We start from the raw sequence: 18312 nt of genomic DNA, 5'->3' as shown, positions 1-18312 counted from the left end.
TAAACATTTTTTGCTGTATTAACCCCTAGACAACCTAGGACATACCGGTATGTCCTGGAAATCTGTGGCCAGACGACCAAGGACGTACCGGTACGTCCTTAGCTATGAAGCGCGCTCCGGAACAGAGCACGCTTCATAGGAGGTGGGGGCCGGCTGCAGTGAGCAGCCGACACCTAACTGGTAATGACAGGCTGCAGCAATCACGCTGCAGCGTGCCATTAACTCCTTAAATGCCGCGGCGCGGCGTTTTAGTGTAAGTGACAGGGGAAGTCCCCTGTCACTTACCGATCGGGACCCCCGCAGTCACAATCATTAAAACGGACCGCCGGAGGTCTCACACCTGCCTCCATGTGGTCCGATCGGCGATCTGTTCACTGAGCCTGCACAGGCAGGCTCAATGAGCAGAGCACCGATAACACTGATCAATGCTATGCCTATGACATAGCAATGATCAGTGTATAAAATCAAAGTAGTGCATGTACAAGTCCCCCAAAGGGACTTAAAATGTGTAAAAAAAGTTAAAATCACTAACACACTACCCCAAAGCCTCTCCCCCAATGACAGTTGAAATCACCCCCCTTTCCCACTATATAAACAAAACATATAAAATAAATAAATAAACATATAATATACCATAGCGTGCGTAATTGTCCGATCTATTAAAATATAACAAGCGTCATTGCGAACGGCGTACACGAAAAGAGGGAAAAAAGTGCGCGGATTACCGATTTTATGTTACATTATATATAAAAAAAAATTAATAAAAAGTGATCAAAACGTCCGATCTTCACAAATACGGTTTAAATAAAAACTAGAGATCATGACGGAAAAAATGACACCCCATACATAATACAAAAATAAAACCGTTATAAGCGTCACAATAGGCCCATTTTATTAATAATTAATTGCCCAAAAAAGGATTTCATTAAAAAAAAATATATAACATTAGAGAATCTGTGTAAACCTGCATATGGTTGTGTTCGGGCTGACCTATAGGATTATGATATCATGTCGCTTTTACCATATAGTGCATTACGTAGACACTGGAACCCCCCAAAAGTTACCATATTACATTCTTTTTCACAATTTCACTTATTTATATCTTCATAAATAATAACTTTGGGCTTCCATAATACATGTTATGGTAGAATGAAAGATGCCATTACAAAGTCCAACTATTCCTGTAAAAATCAAGCCCTCACATGGCCCTGTAGATAGAAAACTGAAAGTGCTAGAGCTCTTAGAAGGGGAGGAGGAAAAAACGAAAGCGCAAAGATCAAAATTTGCGAGGTCCACTGGGTCATTTTGGGCCTGGTCCTCAAAGCGTTAAAACCACATACTGTCACATGTATGAGAGTAAGGCTATCTGGTCACCACTTCTCTCTCATTGATGGAAAGATAAGAGAAGACTTAAAACTGCTTTCATTTGTTGAGAAATTCCTAGTCTGATCACCTCATCTCTCTCCACCAATGAGAGCAATCCCTACCAGTCTATAAAGGGGTGGACTTAAACAAGTCTAGTTAGTTCTGGGCTTGGTCTCTGTTCAGCTCTCATTCTTCTAAAGCTTTCCTAAGTCTGCTGAGGCCTACTTCAGGTCAAGAATTTTCAGAAGTGTCTGTGGGAAGAACAAGCTACATGCAGCTTCCAGTATGCTGTCTCTGTGAGTCAATTCTAGCTTGTGAAGCAAGTCACCATTGTTCCAGCCCACGCTGCAAGGATTAGTTTACAGTCTTCTTGAAGGAACGCCACCAGGTAGGCTAATTTACATATTGACTTAGGATAAATATGCTCAAAAGAGATGGAAGGTAACATGGAGGAAAATAAAAAACCGTGCAGCAATCAGCTGATTTTCCACTACAGGTACATAACAGCAGGTCTGTACGTACGAACCTGCTGTTAGTTTTCTCAGCCAATGGCCACACATGCCCTATTAAATGGGGAGATATTTGGCTAACGGACGATTATTATTTTTTTTATGTCAGAAATGTATCCCTATTGAAGGCTGCGGAGGGAGGTAGTGTATGAAAAAGGACTTCAACTAGGACCATAGAGAAAATACATGAGTCATGTATTACCATCTTTGACTTACGAGCAGGATATCAGATTGTCCTTAAGTGCTCCTTGAGGCTGCACAGAATTACGGTGCAGAATATGTGGAAAAACCATATAAATAAAACATCAGGGAGGATTTATTAGGCTACACACAGGGTGCTCTTGGCAAAAAGTCTCAACATTTTTGCTCTAACACCAGTTTTGCACAAAAGTCAGTTTTTTGCTGTCTGTGCCGCTCACACCAGATATGCAAAAATCAGGTGGATGGTGATGGAGGAGGACCTAGCCTTATCAGGCTTAATATATCACATTTTACACCTGCACAAATGCATAAATTGTTGATAGATTTAGGAGCTGTAGTGGAGGACTTTTTAACACCGGTGTTGTATATTGCTCCAATGCCTTGAAAAAGCCTTTATGGCTAGAGAAATTCATTCGTAGCTACATTTTGATAACATTACTAGTTTTTGCATGACAAGGAGTTAATTATGTTGCAGCAGCAAAATTGTAAATAAATTGCTGGCTTGAAAAATACACTTGTGTTTCCCTGCTGAGAAGGGATGAAGTAAAACAATTGGAGTTAATGAGTCTTTACAACACAAAATGCCATCTGCTGGCACTGCGTTTCTTTAACTATCCAGAAAAAACATCTGCTAATTTGGGAACATATAGATAACAATCCATAACTGAAACCCATATGTATGCAAATGGATTTAATGTGTTCTTGTATTTCAGCACATATAAGGCAATAAGATTTTACATTCTATGATAAAAACATTATGGGGCACTAAAAACCATATATATGGACATAATATTTCTATTACATATTTCTGACTTGGATCAGCACCACAAACTATGTTATAGAAAATATTCATGTATCTAGTAGTAATAATATTGACAAATATAAATAGGTGGTATAGAATTTCTAAAAGCTTTTTAAAGTGTCACAGTTATGATGCCATGATAATATTAGAATAAGGCCCACGTGGTGGGCCTAACTTAACAACCCAATCCCCCAGTGTGAGCCATGTTTCTCCTTGGCTAACTGTTAAGAGCCTGCAGCATGATATTATGACAGTGACCCTTCACCCTGTGACCCTTAGTACTGGGTAGAAATGCAGTGGAGCTAAGTTAGTCATTTAAAGTGGTATTCTGGAATCAGAAAATTGTATTAAAATAAAATCATCACCCCAAGATATATAACTTACTAGAATAGTGTTATCACTAATAGTACTGGTTTCAGTGTGCTTTAGCATGCTTCAACACTGACAGGAAATCGAAAATAGAACAACTACAAAATATGTATTGTCACCAGATTCCTGACTACCTCTTTCCTGAGACAACACAAGTTCTGCAAGGCGCTGCAAGTGCATTGATCAATTGTTCTGCATCAGCTTTAGGCGGGGAGCTGGCAGGAGTGCTGTAGGAGGGGAGTGGGCAGGGGAGTGGACTGTGATAACCAGCTGAAGGAAAGCAATCTATTCTGGGAATTGTAGTACTTAGCAACTGTTCAACCAGGAAATGCAACAGAACTAAACAAATAGATTTTTTGGTTGTTTCAGAACTGGGCAGACATACTTGTACAGCATGGTTATTTTTTACTTGATGTTGGAGTACCATTTAAACTGGTTTGTACATGTCATGATCTTGCCTGAAAAGGCATCAGTGCCACCCTCTGCGGTGAAGATCCGACCGCTGCGCCAAAGATTGCGCTTTTGGCATTAAGTCCGTGCCTGGTTTTGTTATGTTCTCTGCTTGTCTTTTATTATCCAGTCCATGTTTTCTCAGTTTTCCATGCACTTTCCTTGTTGTGGTCTGTTCACTAATTGTGTCTGCTGTGGTGTGATTGACAGGTCTCTTCACCTCTGGATTTCTTGTGTGTTTCTCCTGCTCCACCTATCCGCTTGGAGTCCGGGACTTCTGTTCCCTTATAAGCTTCTCCCTCCCTTCACTCAGGGCTCTTAATAGTTTTGCAGCTTGTCTGTCTGCTAGATCCTGCCTTTGTGATTTTGTCTGTATTCCTAGTTCCTGATCCCTTGCTTGTTTATTAGCTTCTTTGTCTTTTGGTTCAGCGTTCTCCTTAGTCCTCAGTTTACCTTGTTTAGTGCTCAGTTCTTCTTGCTTTATCTCTGGCTTTGGCTTCACTGTTCTGGCTTTGACTTCACCATTACCTTGTTTGTTTGGTCCTCCGTTCCTTGCTGCTTTCTTGGTCCTGTCCTTCTGTGTGTCTTTGTGACTTTGCCTTGTCTGCTGTCATTGTACCTTGTTTGTCTGTCCTGTGTCCTGTCTGTGTTCACACTTATTTGAGTGCAGGGATCGTCGCCCAGTTGCAGACTGGTTGTTTAGGACCTGCACTGCAAGTAGGTAGGGAGAGTGTGGGGGGGTCTTAGCTATAGGGCCCACTTGTCCTGTGTCTTTGTCCCAGGGGCCCTAACAATGGGGGAGATTTATCAAAGGGTGTAAACTTTAGACTGGTGCAAACTGCCCACAGCAACCAATCACAGCTCAGCTTTAGGCAGTGATGAAAGGAAAGAGTAGTTGTGATTGGCTGCTGTGGGCAGTTTGCACCAGTCAAAATTTTACACCCTTTGATAAATCTCTCCCAATGAGTTAGGCTCACAGTATGAGAGTGTCAGTTTCTAAATTAAAGGTGTTTTGCTGGATCTAACTTTCTTCTTAGCTGTAAGCTCCCTATGGCACCCCGGTTTGTTGGCAAGTCTACTGTTCTTAGAAAAAAAAATAAAAAATGCAAAAAAAAGTGTCTCGTGAACTGCAGTCTTTTTGTTGTCCTCCATATCATGTGCCATCCACCCATCACATGATCTTCACTTTTATGCCTTCCCCGTTGTATGCGATGTCACTGTATTGTTCCCTGCTATCCTTCTCACAGCCCTCTTCAGTCCCCTCCAGCCCTCTCACAGCCTTAACTCTGGTCTGCAGACTCACTCTTTCATGCCTTAGTGCTCATATTCCTCAGGCAGACTCTATGAGAAGATTGCAGATAACACTGATCAATGCTATACAATGGCATAGCATTGACGGGTGTTAGCAATCTAATAACTGCATGTAATGTAATAGTCCCCTAAGGGGACATAAAGAGGGTAAAAGAAATTTAAATAGCCTCCCCATTTACAAATAAGACATGTAACAATAAATACAGTAAATAAATCAATATATTATATATTGTTGTGTGCCCAATTGTCCGATATTTTAAGATATAATACTTTTCCCATATGGTGAATGGCAGAAACAAACGAGGAAAAAGGACCAGGATTGCAGATTTATTTGCCCAATTATCTATCAGAAAGGAAAATATAAAACAAATTTGATGCTAATAAGAATTATATGCCCCAGCAAGCCCTGTAAGTGGAAAAATAAAAGCGCTATGGCTATGTAACCTGACTTAAAATTCATCCATTGGTTTTAGAAATGACTCATATAAAAGCTGAAACTCTCCCACATTAGTTTTTTTAACAAATATAAATTTGCTTCACTGCTGAAATATAGATCATGATCATTTAATGAACACAGAAAGGTCAGATTTTGGCAAGACAAAAGTTTTGTCGCCTTGTCATATAATGCAGCCAATCCTAGTTTACAGCCTCACGTGTGCTCAAAAATTGATTGGTTATTTAGTGGATTTGTATAAAAAGAACTCCAGCACCCCAGACCTTCACTTGAACTGCAACTCTGACAACATGCCAAAAATCTACCCTGCGACCAAAGCCTGGATTATCAAGACGCTAAAGACCAAATCCACTGCAGAGGTTGCTGCCACCTTTAGGCTATGTTCACACTGCGTATGAGTCCGGACATAGTGCGAACCGCAAATATACGCACGTAGTTTTGAGGTTGATGCGTTCGCTTGAAAGTATACGATATACGCCCGCACAATGCACACTACGTATGAGCTTACGGCCGGTTCGTATGCAGCGCTGTGAAAAATGAACAAGACCATTGTTTGAGGACGGAAATGTTTCAACTCACGGCCGTGGATTTCCATGCGGTCCCGTACGAAGTACAGTGGTGCCTTGGATTACGAGCATAATTCGTTCCGGGATTTATTTTTCTGAATTACATGTAGAACAGATGAAACAAAGATTAAGAAACAGCAGAATATGTGATATTATAAGTTACTGTACAGTAATGGAGAGGATGGAAAACACAAGGGCTGACAGAGACTGCAGGGAGCATGAAGGAATGAGCAGGGCAGATATGGGCACATACATGCAGCACTCTGTGTCCGGGGAGAGAGGGGTTACAGCTATGAAGAGATTACCTCCACAGTCCTGTCTCCTGATGTAAGCCCCAGCCTGAAGTGGATCTGCTATGATTTGGAAGGTGAGGGAGACTTCCTGGGTCATAGTACAGTACTGTAGACCCCGCTATGCAGACCATGCCCCTCCTCCACTCACGCTCCCACCCAGAACATGGAACTCTTAAACCAAAGCAATGCTCTTAAACCAAGTTACAATTTTGAAAAACTGTGAGCTCTTAAACCAAAACGCTCTTAAACCAAGTTACTCTTAAACCAAGGTACCACTGTACTTATTTAAGCCAAATTGAACTTGATTTTTCGATCCAAAAGGTTCTGTGAGTTTTATTGGGCTGGGGGAAGATGTCCAAGTAAATGACCTGTTGCAGATCACTTCAAAACAAGCTAGGGAAGCATAACTGTACTACGGGCGTATGTTCGCGGTTCGTACGCATCCGGCCGCATGTCGATTTTTCCCACACCCGTAGTTTCAGCCGTACATGTACGTCGGCGTACGAAATGCGGTCGGACTCATACGCAGTGTGAACATAGCCTGTATGTGTCTCAGCATCAAGTACAAAGAATCAAATAAAGATTTTAAGAGACTGGAGATGTTTTTGGCACGAATTTTGTAATTGTAGAGAATCCACCGCTCCAACAACAATAAAATGGTAAGCTTTATTCCAACATCCTAAAACTTGATAACAGAAAACAAAAAAAAAAATAAAAACAACGCCTCAGGAGGGACGTTTGTTGGTTCGAAAAGCCAGCCCCTCTTCCACTGCAGCACAGCTCCAACAGGCCTGGTCACCTCAAGACCCTGTTTAAAAAAGAAAAGTTTGTAGGATTCTGTCTCGAAATTGCAATCTTCTCTCTTCTTTCTTCTATCTTCTATCTTCTTTCTTCGCAGGAGCCGGCACACTGAGCTTAGTGTGTTGGCTCCGGCTCGGGTAAATTCACACGGGCGGATCCGCAGCGGATACCGCCCCTGTGAGTTCCAATGTTATTATATACTGGCAGCGGGATTGTCATCCCGCTGCCAGTATGTGATTCCCGGCCTCATTAACCCCCCGGGATATTACATTACCAGCAGCGCGATCCGGCCGCATCTGAGGCTCCTGACTCCCGCGCAGCCAATCAGTGCACAGTAATGTATTATCCCAAGGGGTTAATTGGGCCGGGAATTACATACTGGCAGCGGGATGACAATCCCGCTGCCAGTATGTAATTACATTGGAATTCACAGAGGCGGTATCCGCTGCGGATCCGCCCGTGTGAATTTACCCAAGCCGGAGCTGACACACTGAGCTCAGTGTACCGGCTCTGGCGAAGAAAGAAGATGCAAGAAATAAGATAGAAGACCTGGGAGGGTGAGTAGAAAGCCCCCTCCCTCCACTGCACTGCACCCCTCCCAGCAAGGAAGGGGGGTCACTTAACCCCTTCCTTGCCGGTATGGGTGCAGTCTGACAACGGTTGAGCCCCCAAGGGGTTAAATGGGGACCCTTACTTAACCCCCTGGGGGCCAGATTGTTCAGTATGGCACCCAAAGGGTTAAGGGGGATTCAATGCATCCTCCCTTAACCAATTGGGTGCCAGACTGTAAGCAGCGATCTGTAAATATGCTGCATACTGTAAGGTGCACAACACCGCTCACAATGATGGGTGTTGTGCTCCTGTTTGTGTGTTTCTCCCTTTTTGTTTTTCAGATATCGGTATCCAGTGGATTACTGTACGTCAGATTTGATGGACTACGTCGATGACCAGCGGTTGTTTTGATTTTTTTTTTAAATAAAATGGTCAATGAGGGGTGTGGAGGTGTTTTTATTTGAATAAAAAAAAAATTTCACTTCTGTCTTGTCTTTATTTCTTTACTTTATAGACTTGGTAGTGGAAGTCGTCTAATAGATGGAATCCATTACTAAGTCAGGGCCTAGTGTTAGCCGTATAAAATGGCTAACACTAACCCCCCATTATTACCCCAGTACCCAATGCCACCGGGGTACTGGGAAGAGCCGGGTGCCAGTGGTCCCGGAGCGTCAAAATTGGCGCCCCTGGACTGGGGCGGCAGCAGGCTGGTAATATTTAGGCTGGGGAAGGCCTTAACCAAAGGCTCTTTCCACCCTGGTGTTACCAAGCTGCTGTTGCTTGGTTTTTAACCTGGCTGGTTATGAAAATAGGGGGAACCCTACTCGATTTTTTTTTTAAATAAAAAAAACTAGTAGGGTTACCCCTATTTGCATAACCAGCCGGGTTAAAAACCAAGCAACAGCAGCCTGGTAACATCAGGGTGGGAAGAGACATTGGTTTAGGCCCTCCCCAGCCTAAATATTACCAGCCTGCTGCCGCCTGGTCCAGGAGCGCTCTGGGACCACTGGCACCCGGCTCCTCACAGTACCCCATTGACCATTTTATTTTTTTTTTAAAAATCCAAACCGATGGTCATCGACGTAGTCCATCGAATCCAACGTAATCCACAGGATACCGATATCTGAAAAACAAAAAGGGAGAAACACACAAAAACACATAAACAGGAGCACAACACCCATCATTGTGAGCGATGTTGTGCACCTTACAGTATGCAGCATCTTTACAGATCGCTGCTTACAGTGTGGCCCCCAAGGGGTTAAGGGAGGATGCATTGCATCCCCCTTAACCCCTTGGGGGCCAGACTGATGTCAGACTGCACCCATACCAGCAAGGAAGGGGTTAAGTGACCCCCCCTTCCTTGCTGGGATGGGTGCAGTGCTGGGGAGGGGGATGGGAGAGCTGTATACTCACCCTCTGATGTCCTGATGTGTCCTCTTCGCTGGTCCGCAGCACAATGAAGTCACTGTGCTGTGGACCTGCTCATCATATGTGCGCTCAGCCGATCAGCTGATCAGCTGAGCCCACATATGATTAAAAATGTTTCTTCTAATAATGCTATTGTGATAGCATAATTAGAAGAAACATTTTATGTTTTAATTAAAGTAAAGTATTAATTATGACAGAAAACTCTTTTGCCGGCAATATGAATTATTGGCTTTAATAGAGTTTCCTGTAATAATTAATATTTAATTAATAAAACACATTTTCGTTGTAATAAAATTAGTTTCGTTGTTCAATAATTTAATTTAAACGGATCTATACTTATATATATATATATATATATAAAAATACATTTATTTATATATATTTATTTTAACAGTATATTTAATTACACAATGATGGATTCGTTTTAATTAAATTATTGAACAACGAAAGTGACTTTATTACATCGAAAATGTGTTTTATTATTTAAATATATTAACCATTAGAGGAGTCGGCATTATTGCAGAGCATCGCTAACCCCGTAATGCCGATTCCTGTAATACTGCTTCCCTGCTTTCCCAGATGCACTCCAGAGGTGTTTGCATCACTTTCTAAAGATGTCTTGGATGTCTTTGATTTTATTTGTTATTGTTATTTTAACCAGATTCGTTACGAACTTTCTCAAAGTTTGGTTCGGTAACAAACCGAACTTTTTGCAAAGTTCGTAACGAATCTGGTTCGTCACGGTTCAGTTCGCTCATCCCTAATTATACCAATAAACAGTTCTCAGTTGAATTACACCACAGCGACCACAAATACTGCAGGAAACCTACTGGAGCCAGTATGGATCAAAGATACACCCAGAAAACAGATAAGTTTGGTGGTGAAAAGTAGAGATGAGCGAACTTTTCAAAAGTTCCGTCTGACCGGACTTTCAGATTTTTTCTGAAAGTTCGGTTCGACCGAATTTCGGATTTCTTCATTAGTTTAAAGCATCTATATGATACGGGGGTAGTGTATTTGGTTGAATTTAGGGCTCTACATGTCAGTAACATCATTATCTTTTCGATATCTCAAATTAATTTTTTTTATTTAGACTTCAATATTCACCATTACAGGGTCTATGCAGGAAACTCACCATTACAGGGTCTATGCAGGAAATTAACCATTACCGGGTCTATGCAGGAAAAGGGTCACAAATGCATAGAAGGAGCAGCAGTAGTCATTGGAGGCCAGTGGAGGTCCTGCAATAGTCATTTGAGACCAGTACAGGAGCAGCAGTAGCCAACATGGAGGCCAGGCAGGAGCAGCAGTAGCCAACATTTGAGGCCAGTACAGGAGCAGCAGTAGCCAACATGGAGGCCAGGCAGGATCAGCAGTAACCAACATGGAGGCCAGGCAGGAGCAGCAGTAGCCAACATGGAGGCCAGGCAGGAGCAACAGTAATTAACATGGAGGGCAGGCAGGATCAGCAGTAGCCAACATGGAGGCCAGGCAGGAGCAGCAGTAGCCAACATGGAGGCCAGGCAGGAGCAGCAGTAGCCAACATGGAGGCCAGACAGGAGCAGCAGTAGCCAACATGGAGGCCAGGCAGGAGCAACAGTAGTCAACATGGAGGGCAGGCAGGATCAGCAGTAGCCAACATGGAGGCCAGGCAGGAGCAACTGTAGTCAACATGGAGGGCAGGCAGGATCAGCAGTAGCCAACATGGAGGACAGGCAGGAGCCACAGGAGCCAACAAGGAGGGAAGGGCAGGCACACCAGTAGTCAACCTAGATGCCAGTTAAGGCCCAGCAGTAGCCAACATTGAGGCAAGGGCAGGCACAGCAGTAGTCAACCTAGATGCCAGTCAAGGCCCAGCAGTAGCCTACATTGAGGCAAGGGCAGGCACAGCAGTAGTCAACCTAGATGTCAGTCAAGGCCAAGCAGTAGCCAACATTGAGGCAAGGGCAGGCACTGCAGTATTCAACCTAGATGCCAGTCAAGGCCCAGCAGTAGCCAAAAAGAAGGCAAGGGCAGGCACACCAGTAGTCAACCTAGATGCCAGTTAAGGCCCAGCAGTAGCCAACATTGAGGCAAGGGCAGGCATAGCAGTAGTCAACTTAGATGCCAGACAAGGCCCAGCAGTAGCCAACAAAGAGGCAAGGGCAGGCACAGCAGTAGTCAACATGGATGCCAGTTAAGGCCCAGCAGTAGCCAATTATGAGGCCAGTAAAGGCCCAGCAGTAGCCAAGATTGAGGCCAGGGCAGGAGTAGCAGTTGTAATGGGGTGACATGAGCAGCAGAAGCAGAATAATGAGGTCCATGGACAGGCGAGAGGTAGCAGGGCAGCAGGAAGGGTGGAATGACCAGTAAGGTCTAGTTAACATATAGGCCATAAGAGATGCAGAAAAGGTCCTACATCTTGGTGACAACATGACCAAATCCTACTCTGTGGTACAGGAGCAGGTGTCACAAAGTCCTTATCTATCCATGTGGCGTTCATTTTAATGAAAGTCGGACGTTCCACACTATCACAGGACAATCTGGTTCTCCTGGGACTGACAATATGACCTGCTGCGCTGAAAATTCGCTCGGATGACACACTGCTGGCCGGACAGGGGAGTATGTCCAAAGCAAATTCAGCAAGTTGTGGCCAGACATCTAATTTTCCCACCCAGTAGTCCAGGGGTTCAGGGACGTTAGGTGGCAACGTAGAGTCCAAAAACACCTAGACTTGCTGTTTGAGGTGTGCCACCATATCCTGCTGCTGTGCGGGTGCTCCTGTTACCCCGGCCTGTGGCTGTATGAAAGCGTGCATCATGGACATCAGGCTCAGACTGGTGCCGCTGCTCATGCCACCCAAGCTGCTATAGGAGGATGTGAAGGAGGCAGCGCTGCTGGTGTGGCCCTGGTGGGAATGGCGTGAATGAGAGCGCTGTGTTCTAAAGGCTACCACTAACTGTGCACTCAGCTCCTCTCTATAATAATTCATTTTTTTTCAGCTTGTTGCGATACCGTGGGTCCAGTAGTATGGCCAGCCAGAACTCGTCCCATTGATGAATCCTTTGCAAGCGTGGGTCGGCCCGAAAGCATATCAACATGCGCTTAGCCATTTTCACCAGGGAGTGGGAAGGAGTCCCCACCTCCACAGCATACTGCCAATGGATACTGCCTCCATCCTCCTTATCCTTCTCATAGCCCTGCATATCCTCCTCTGACCCCCCTCTGGTCTGGCAGGAAGGCTCATCTCCATCTCCATCTCCATCCTCTTCCGCCAAGCCTTCCTCCTGTGACTCAGGCTGCGACAGTGGTAAGACCTCTTTCCCCTCGCCACTGAGTCGCATCAGCATCAGCTCCAGTACATGAAGCATGGGTATGATGGTGTTCAGTCCTGTGTATTGCCCACTGACCAGAAAGGTGGCCTCCTCAAAGGGTCGTAGCAAGCGGCAGGTGTCACGCATGAGCTGCCACTGGCCGAGCTCCAGGTTACACAGGGGAGGTGCCGTGTCCGCCTGCTCATAGAGCCGGTCCAGCATGTGGAGGGTGGAGTTCCACCACGTGGCTACATCGCAAATGAGATGATGGTTGGGAAGACCATTCCTCCACTGCAGGTCGAGGAGGATGTGGTGAGAGCGACTTGAATGGCTGAAATGGTTACACAGCTTACGAGCCATTGACAGCACAGTCTGTAAATGGGATGAAGACTTTAGAAAGTGTGAAACTATTAGGTTTAAAACATGTGCCATACACGGGGCATGCCTCATACCTCCTCGACGCAACGCAGAGAGAATGTTGCTCCCATTGTCACTCACCACCGTCCCAACTTTAAGATGGCGTGAGTCAGCCGGCGGCAGTTAGCAGGCGGTGCAGCTCTTCCCCTGTGTGTCTCCTTTTACCCAGGTGCTAGATGCAGCACAGCGTGACACCTCCGTGCTACACCCAAGTGGTACACGGGAGAAACACTGGCGGTTGAGGAGGTTTTGGACCTACTGGAGGAGGTGGAGGAGGACCGAGACACAGGAACCCTGCTGTGACAAAGGGGTGGTGTCATCGCCCTTCCCTGGCCAAGTTGCTGGGGGTCCGCCGGCCATTTTACATTTACCCACTGAGCAGTAATGGACATATACTGCCCTTGCCCGTAATTACAGCTCCAGATGTTTGTGGTTAAATGTACATGTCTGCTCACTGAATGGCTCAGCGAGTCAGCAACCTTTTCGCGAACATAACTGTACATGGCCGGGATAGCTGTGTTGGAAAAGTAGTGTATAATAAAAATATTAAGCTGTACTCCAAACCATAAGTAATCAAGTATTCTTTATTAATGTACAAAAAACAGGTGCAAAACAGACAGATTAAAACCATTTAAAAACCACAAAACACGTACACGGAACCGTGCAAAATAAGCACCGGCCCGGGAAGTACCCCGACATTTATAAATATAAAGACCCCTTCTATGACTTCTGTGACGTTACAGACTGAAATACAAACAAATACCTAACATATCATATGTACAATAGTGTGAATAACTCAGTAGTAAGTCAATACAAGACAAGAAGTGACTGAAGGCAAATGTAGCCAAATAAGCCCATGTAGTAAGGGTAAATATCACCATAAAAGGGAGTCCATGTCGTTTCATTGTTCATTGCGTGTAGTAATCGTGTGATGTAGCACTTCCACTTTGCTGTCTTCAAATTTCGCCGAACACTTGAGCGACTCACTCCAGTTTCACGGACACACTGTCTCAAAGACTTCTGTGGTGAGCAAGTGAATTGTTGTAATACAAGACGGGAGTTAGCTTGACTTGTTACTGTTACAGGTCGTCTAGATCGTTGTTTGTGTACATCTTTAACACAGCCTTCGGCTTCAAATTTGTTTCGAATGGGACGAATCGTTAAACGTGTCGGTGGCTGTTTAAAACTCATTTCGCCATTGCAGTTAAACTTTATTAATGTTTTCGTACTTAAAATACCACTTCAAAACTGACTTCCTTCAATCAAATGTAAGCCTTGCGCCAGCCATGTTTACTCGTACTAAAAAAAAAGAGAAAAAAGCTATGCCAAAGAAAAAGGGTGGCACATCCACAAATAGTTGGATGTATAATAAAAATATTAAGCTGTACTCCAAACCATAAGTAATCAAGTATTCTTTATTAATGTACAAAAAACAGGTGCAAAACAGACAGATTAAAACCATTTAAAAACCACAAAACACATACACGGAACCGTGCAAAATAAGCACCGGCCCGGGAAGTACCCCAACATTTATAAATATAAAGACCCCTTCTATGACTTCTGTGACGTTACAGACTGAAATACAAACAAATACCTAACATATAATATGTACAATAGTGTGAATAACTCAGTAGTAAGACAATACAAGACAAGAAGTGACTGAAGGCAAATGTAGCCAAATAAGCCCATGTAGTAAGGGTAAATATCACCATAAAAGGGAGTCCATGTCGTTTCATTGTTCATTGCGTGTAGTAATCGTGTGATGTAGCACTTCCACTTTGCTGTCTTCAAATTTCGCCGAACACTTGAGCGACTCACTCCAGTTTCACGGACACACTGTCTCAAAGACTTCTGTGGTGAGCAAGTGAATTGTTGTAACACAAGACGGGAGTTAGCTTGACTTGTTACTGTTACAGGTCGTCTAGATCGTTGTTTGTGTACATCTTTAACACAGCCTTCGGCTTCAAATTTCTAATGGGACGAATCGTTAAACGTGTCGGTGGCTGTTTGATACTCATTTCGCCATTGCAGTTAAACTTTATTAATGTTTTCGTACTTAAAATACCACTTCAAAACTGACTTCCTTCCATCGAATGTAAGCCTTGCGCCAGCCATGTTTACTCGAGTAACTAGGTGCAACTACGAACACAACACAGACTATCCGGCGACTGTCATCTGACAAAACAATACAACGCTTGTGTGGTGACTGCTGGAACTACAAACTAGTACACTACCAAATATGAGACAAATCCGTCAATTAGTTTGCAAGTTATGGACTTTTAACCCCTTAGCGACCCATGACGTATCTAATACTGCATGGCGCCGCGGGGGGTGTTCAGAGCGGGGTCCCGCCGGGACCCCGCTCTGAACGGCGCTGATCCCGGCTGACACGTGCAGCCGGGCAGTGCCTCTGTTAGCCGGCGCAGGTCCCGTTGCCGCGCCGGCTAATTAAGCACTTCAATGCAGCTGTCAAACCTGACAGCTGCATTGAAGGGCTTCAGACATCACATCCCTGGTGTCTAGTGGGTCGGATCTCCCCCCCACGATGCGATCGCAGGGGGGAGATCCGTTCTTCTGGCCGTGACGGGCCTCAGCGTCGGAATGACGCTGATCCCGGCTCGGCAGTAGATTGCTATGGCCTGCAGCAGGCCATAGCAATCTATGACCGATCTCATGGATCTTTGCTGTGTATATACACAGCATTGATCTCTATGAGAGATCATTGCTGTGTATATACAAGCCCCCCAGGGGGGCTTCTAGTCCATGTAAAAAAAAAAGTAAAAAAGTGTTTTTATTAATAAAAAATCCCCTCCCCTAATAAAAGTCCAAATCACCCCCCTTTTCCCATTTTATAAATATAAATGAATAAATAAATAAATAAATAAACATATTTAGTATCGCCGCGCGCGTAATCGCCCGAAATATTAATTAATCACATTCCTGATCTCGCACGGTAAACGGCGTAAGCGCAAAAAAAATCCCAAAGTGCAAAATTGCGCATTTTTGGTCGCATCAAATCCAGAAAAAATGTAATAAAAAGCGATCAAAAAGTCGTATATGCGCAATCAAGGTACCGGTAGAAAGAACGCATCATGGCGCAAAAACTGACTCCTCACACAGCCCCATAGACCAAAGGATAAAAGCGCTATAAGCCTGGGAATGGAGCGATTTTAAGTGACATATATTTGTTAACAATGGTTTGAATTTTTTACAGGCCATCCGATACAATATGAGTTATACATGTTATATATCATAGTAATCGTAACGACTTGAGGAACATGCATAACAAGTCAGTTTTACCATAGGGCGAACGGCGTAAATGCAAAACTCCCCGAAATCAAAACAAATTCTTTTTTTTTCAATTTGACAGCGCAAATGATTTTTTTCCGGTTTCACAACATATTTTATGGAAAAATTATGCCTGTAATTGCAAAGTACAATTGGTTTCGCAAAAAATAAGCACTCATATAAGTCTCTAGGTGAAAAAATGCAAGCGCTATGGACTTTTAAGCATAAAATGGAAAAAGCAAAAGCGCAAAAACGAAAATTGGCTTGGACCTTAAGTAATTAAACAGTGGGTAAATTTTTTTGGACCACTCTGTATATATAGCACTTTTTTAAGATATAATGCTATACACCTGAACCAGGTATTTTTGTCTCAGGATAAGACGGATGTGATATACACACTTTCAATCAAAAGGGTCCAAGTACAGAAATTGGGTATATAGCACTTTTTTTTAGGATACAATGCTATACACCTGAACCAGGTATTTTAGTCTCTCAGGATAAGATGGATGTGATATACACACTTTCAATCAGAAGGGTCCAAGTATGGAAATTGGGAATATATATATATATATATATATATATATATATATATATAGCTTTTTTTTAAGATATAATGCTATACACCTGAACCAGGTATCTCAGTCTCTCAGGATGAGACGGATGTGATATACACACTTTCAATCAGAAGGATCCAAGTATGGAAACTGTGTGTGTGTGTGTGTATATATATATATATATATATATATATATATATATATATATATACATAGCACTTTTTTTTTTGAAGATATAATGCTATACACCTGAACAAGATATTTTAGGCTCTTAGGATAAGACGGATGTGATATACACACTTTCAATCAGAATGGTCCAAGTATAGAAATTGGGTATATAGTACTTTTTAAGATACAATGCTATACTGTACACCTGAACCAGGTATTTTAGTCTCTCAGGATAAGACGGATGTGAAATACACACTTTCAATCAGAAGGGTCCAAGTATAGAAATTGGGTATATATATATATATATATATATATATATATATATATATATATATAGAGCACTTTTTTTTAAGATACACTGCTATACACCTGAACTAGGTATTTTAGTCTCTCAGGATAGTATAGGTTTATCTGTACTGCACGTTTTGGTTCTGTGCACCCTTTTCTGTCCTATGCCTATTCTATCTATCTTTCGCCCCTTCTATATTTCTCCCTCAATCACTAGATGTTTCTCCTCTCCGCTTTCCTAATCTTTCCTTTCCTTTCCCACAATATCTTCTCAGTAGTCTGTAGTACACCACAACAACAGCAGCTTGCTTCCTCTCTCGCTCTCTCTCCCTCCCTCTACACACTGCGTGGTGCGGTCATGTGACCGCTCATTTTAAAACAATACCGACGTCACACAGGGGGTAGGCTAGTACAAGATCCATCCTTGATTGGATGTGTTCCGGGCATCAGGGGAAAGCACTTTTCCTGCCTGGAAGACTTCCTGCTTTCTAGAATGGCAGCTGCCATTTTAGAAAGCAAAAAAAAAAAAGAAATTGGAGCGGATTTGTAAAAATCCGAATCCGATCGGACTCGGATTTTTGGAAAAATCCGAACCGGATCCCATACCGGACAAACCGGTTCGCTCATCTCTAGTGGAGAGATCATGGCCTGCGGTTACATTCAGTATGGGGGTGTGCAAAACATTTGCAAGGTGGAAAGCAATACCAAAAACCTATCAAGAAGTATTAGCTACCTCTTACATTCCCAATCATAAAAGGGGTCAAATTTTGCAGCAGGATGGTGCTCCATCTCATACATCCATCTCTACATCAAAGTTCCTCAAGGCTAAGAAGATCAAGGTGCTCCAGGACTGGCTAGCCCAGTCACCAGACATGAACACCATTGAGCATGTTCGGGGTAGGATGGAAGAGGAAGCTTGGAAGACAAAACCAAAGAATCTTAATGAACTCTGGGAGGCATGTAAGATGGCATTTTTGCTACTCATGATGACTTCATCAATAAGTTGTATGAATAATTTTGGAAACACATGAATGCAGTCCTTCAAGCTCATGGAAGTCCCACAAAATATTAAATATGGCTCTAATTTACTGTTTACACACAAATGGGTGAATCCTTTTGCTGATGTACATAAATAAATATGATTATAAACATATAGAGTCTGCTATGTTTTCAGTGAATATACCCAACAAATGTGGGGTCCGT

Source organism: Dendropsophus ebraccatus, chromosome 2, assembly GCF_027789765.1.
Source record: "Dendropsophus ebraccatus isolate aDenEbr1 chromosome 2, aDenEbr1.pat, whole genome shotgun sequence".
In the NCBI taxonomy this organism is placed as follows: domain Eukaryota; kingdom Metazoa; phylum Chordata; class Amphibia; order Anura; family Hylidae; genus Dendropsophus; species Dendropsophus ebraccatus.
Note: the sequence above shows the minus strand (reverse complement) of the source record.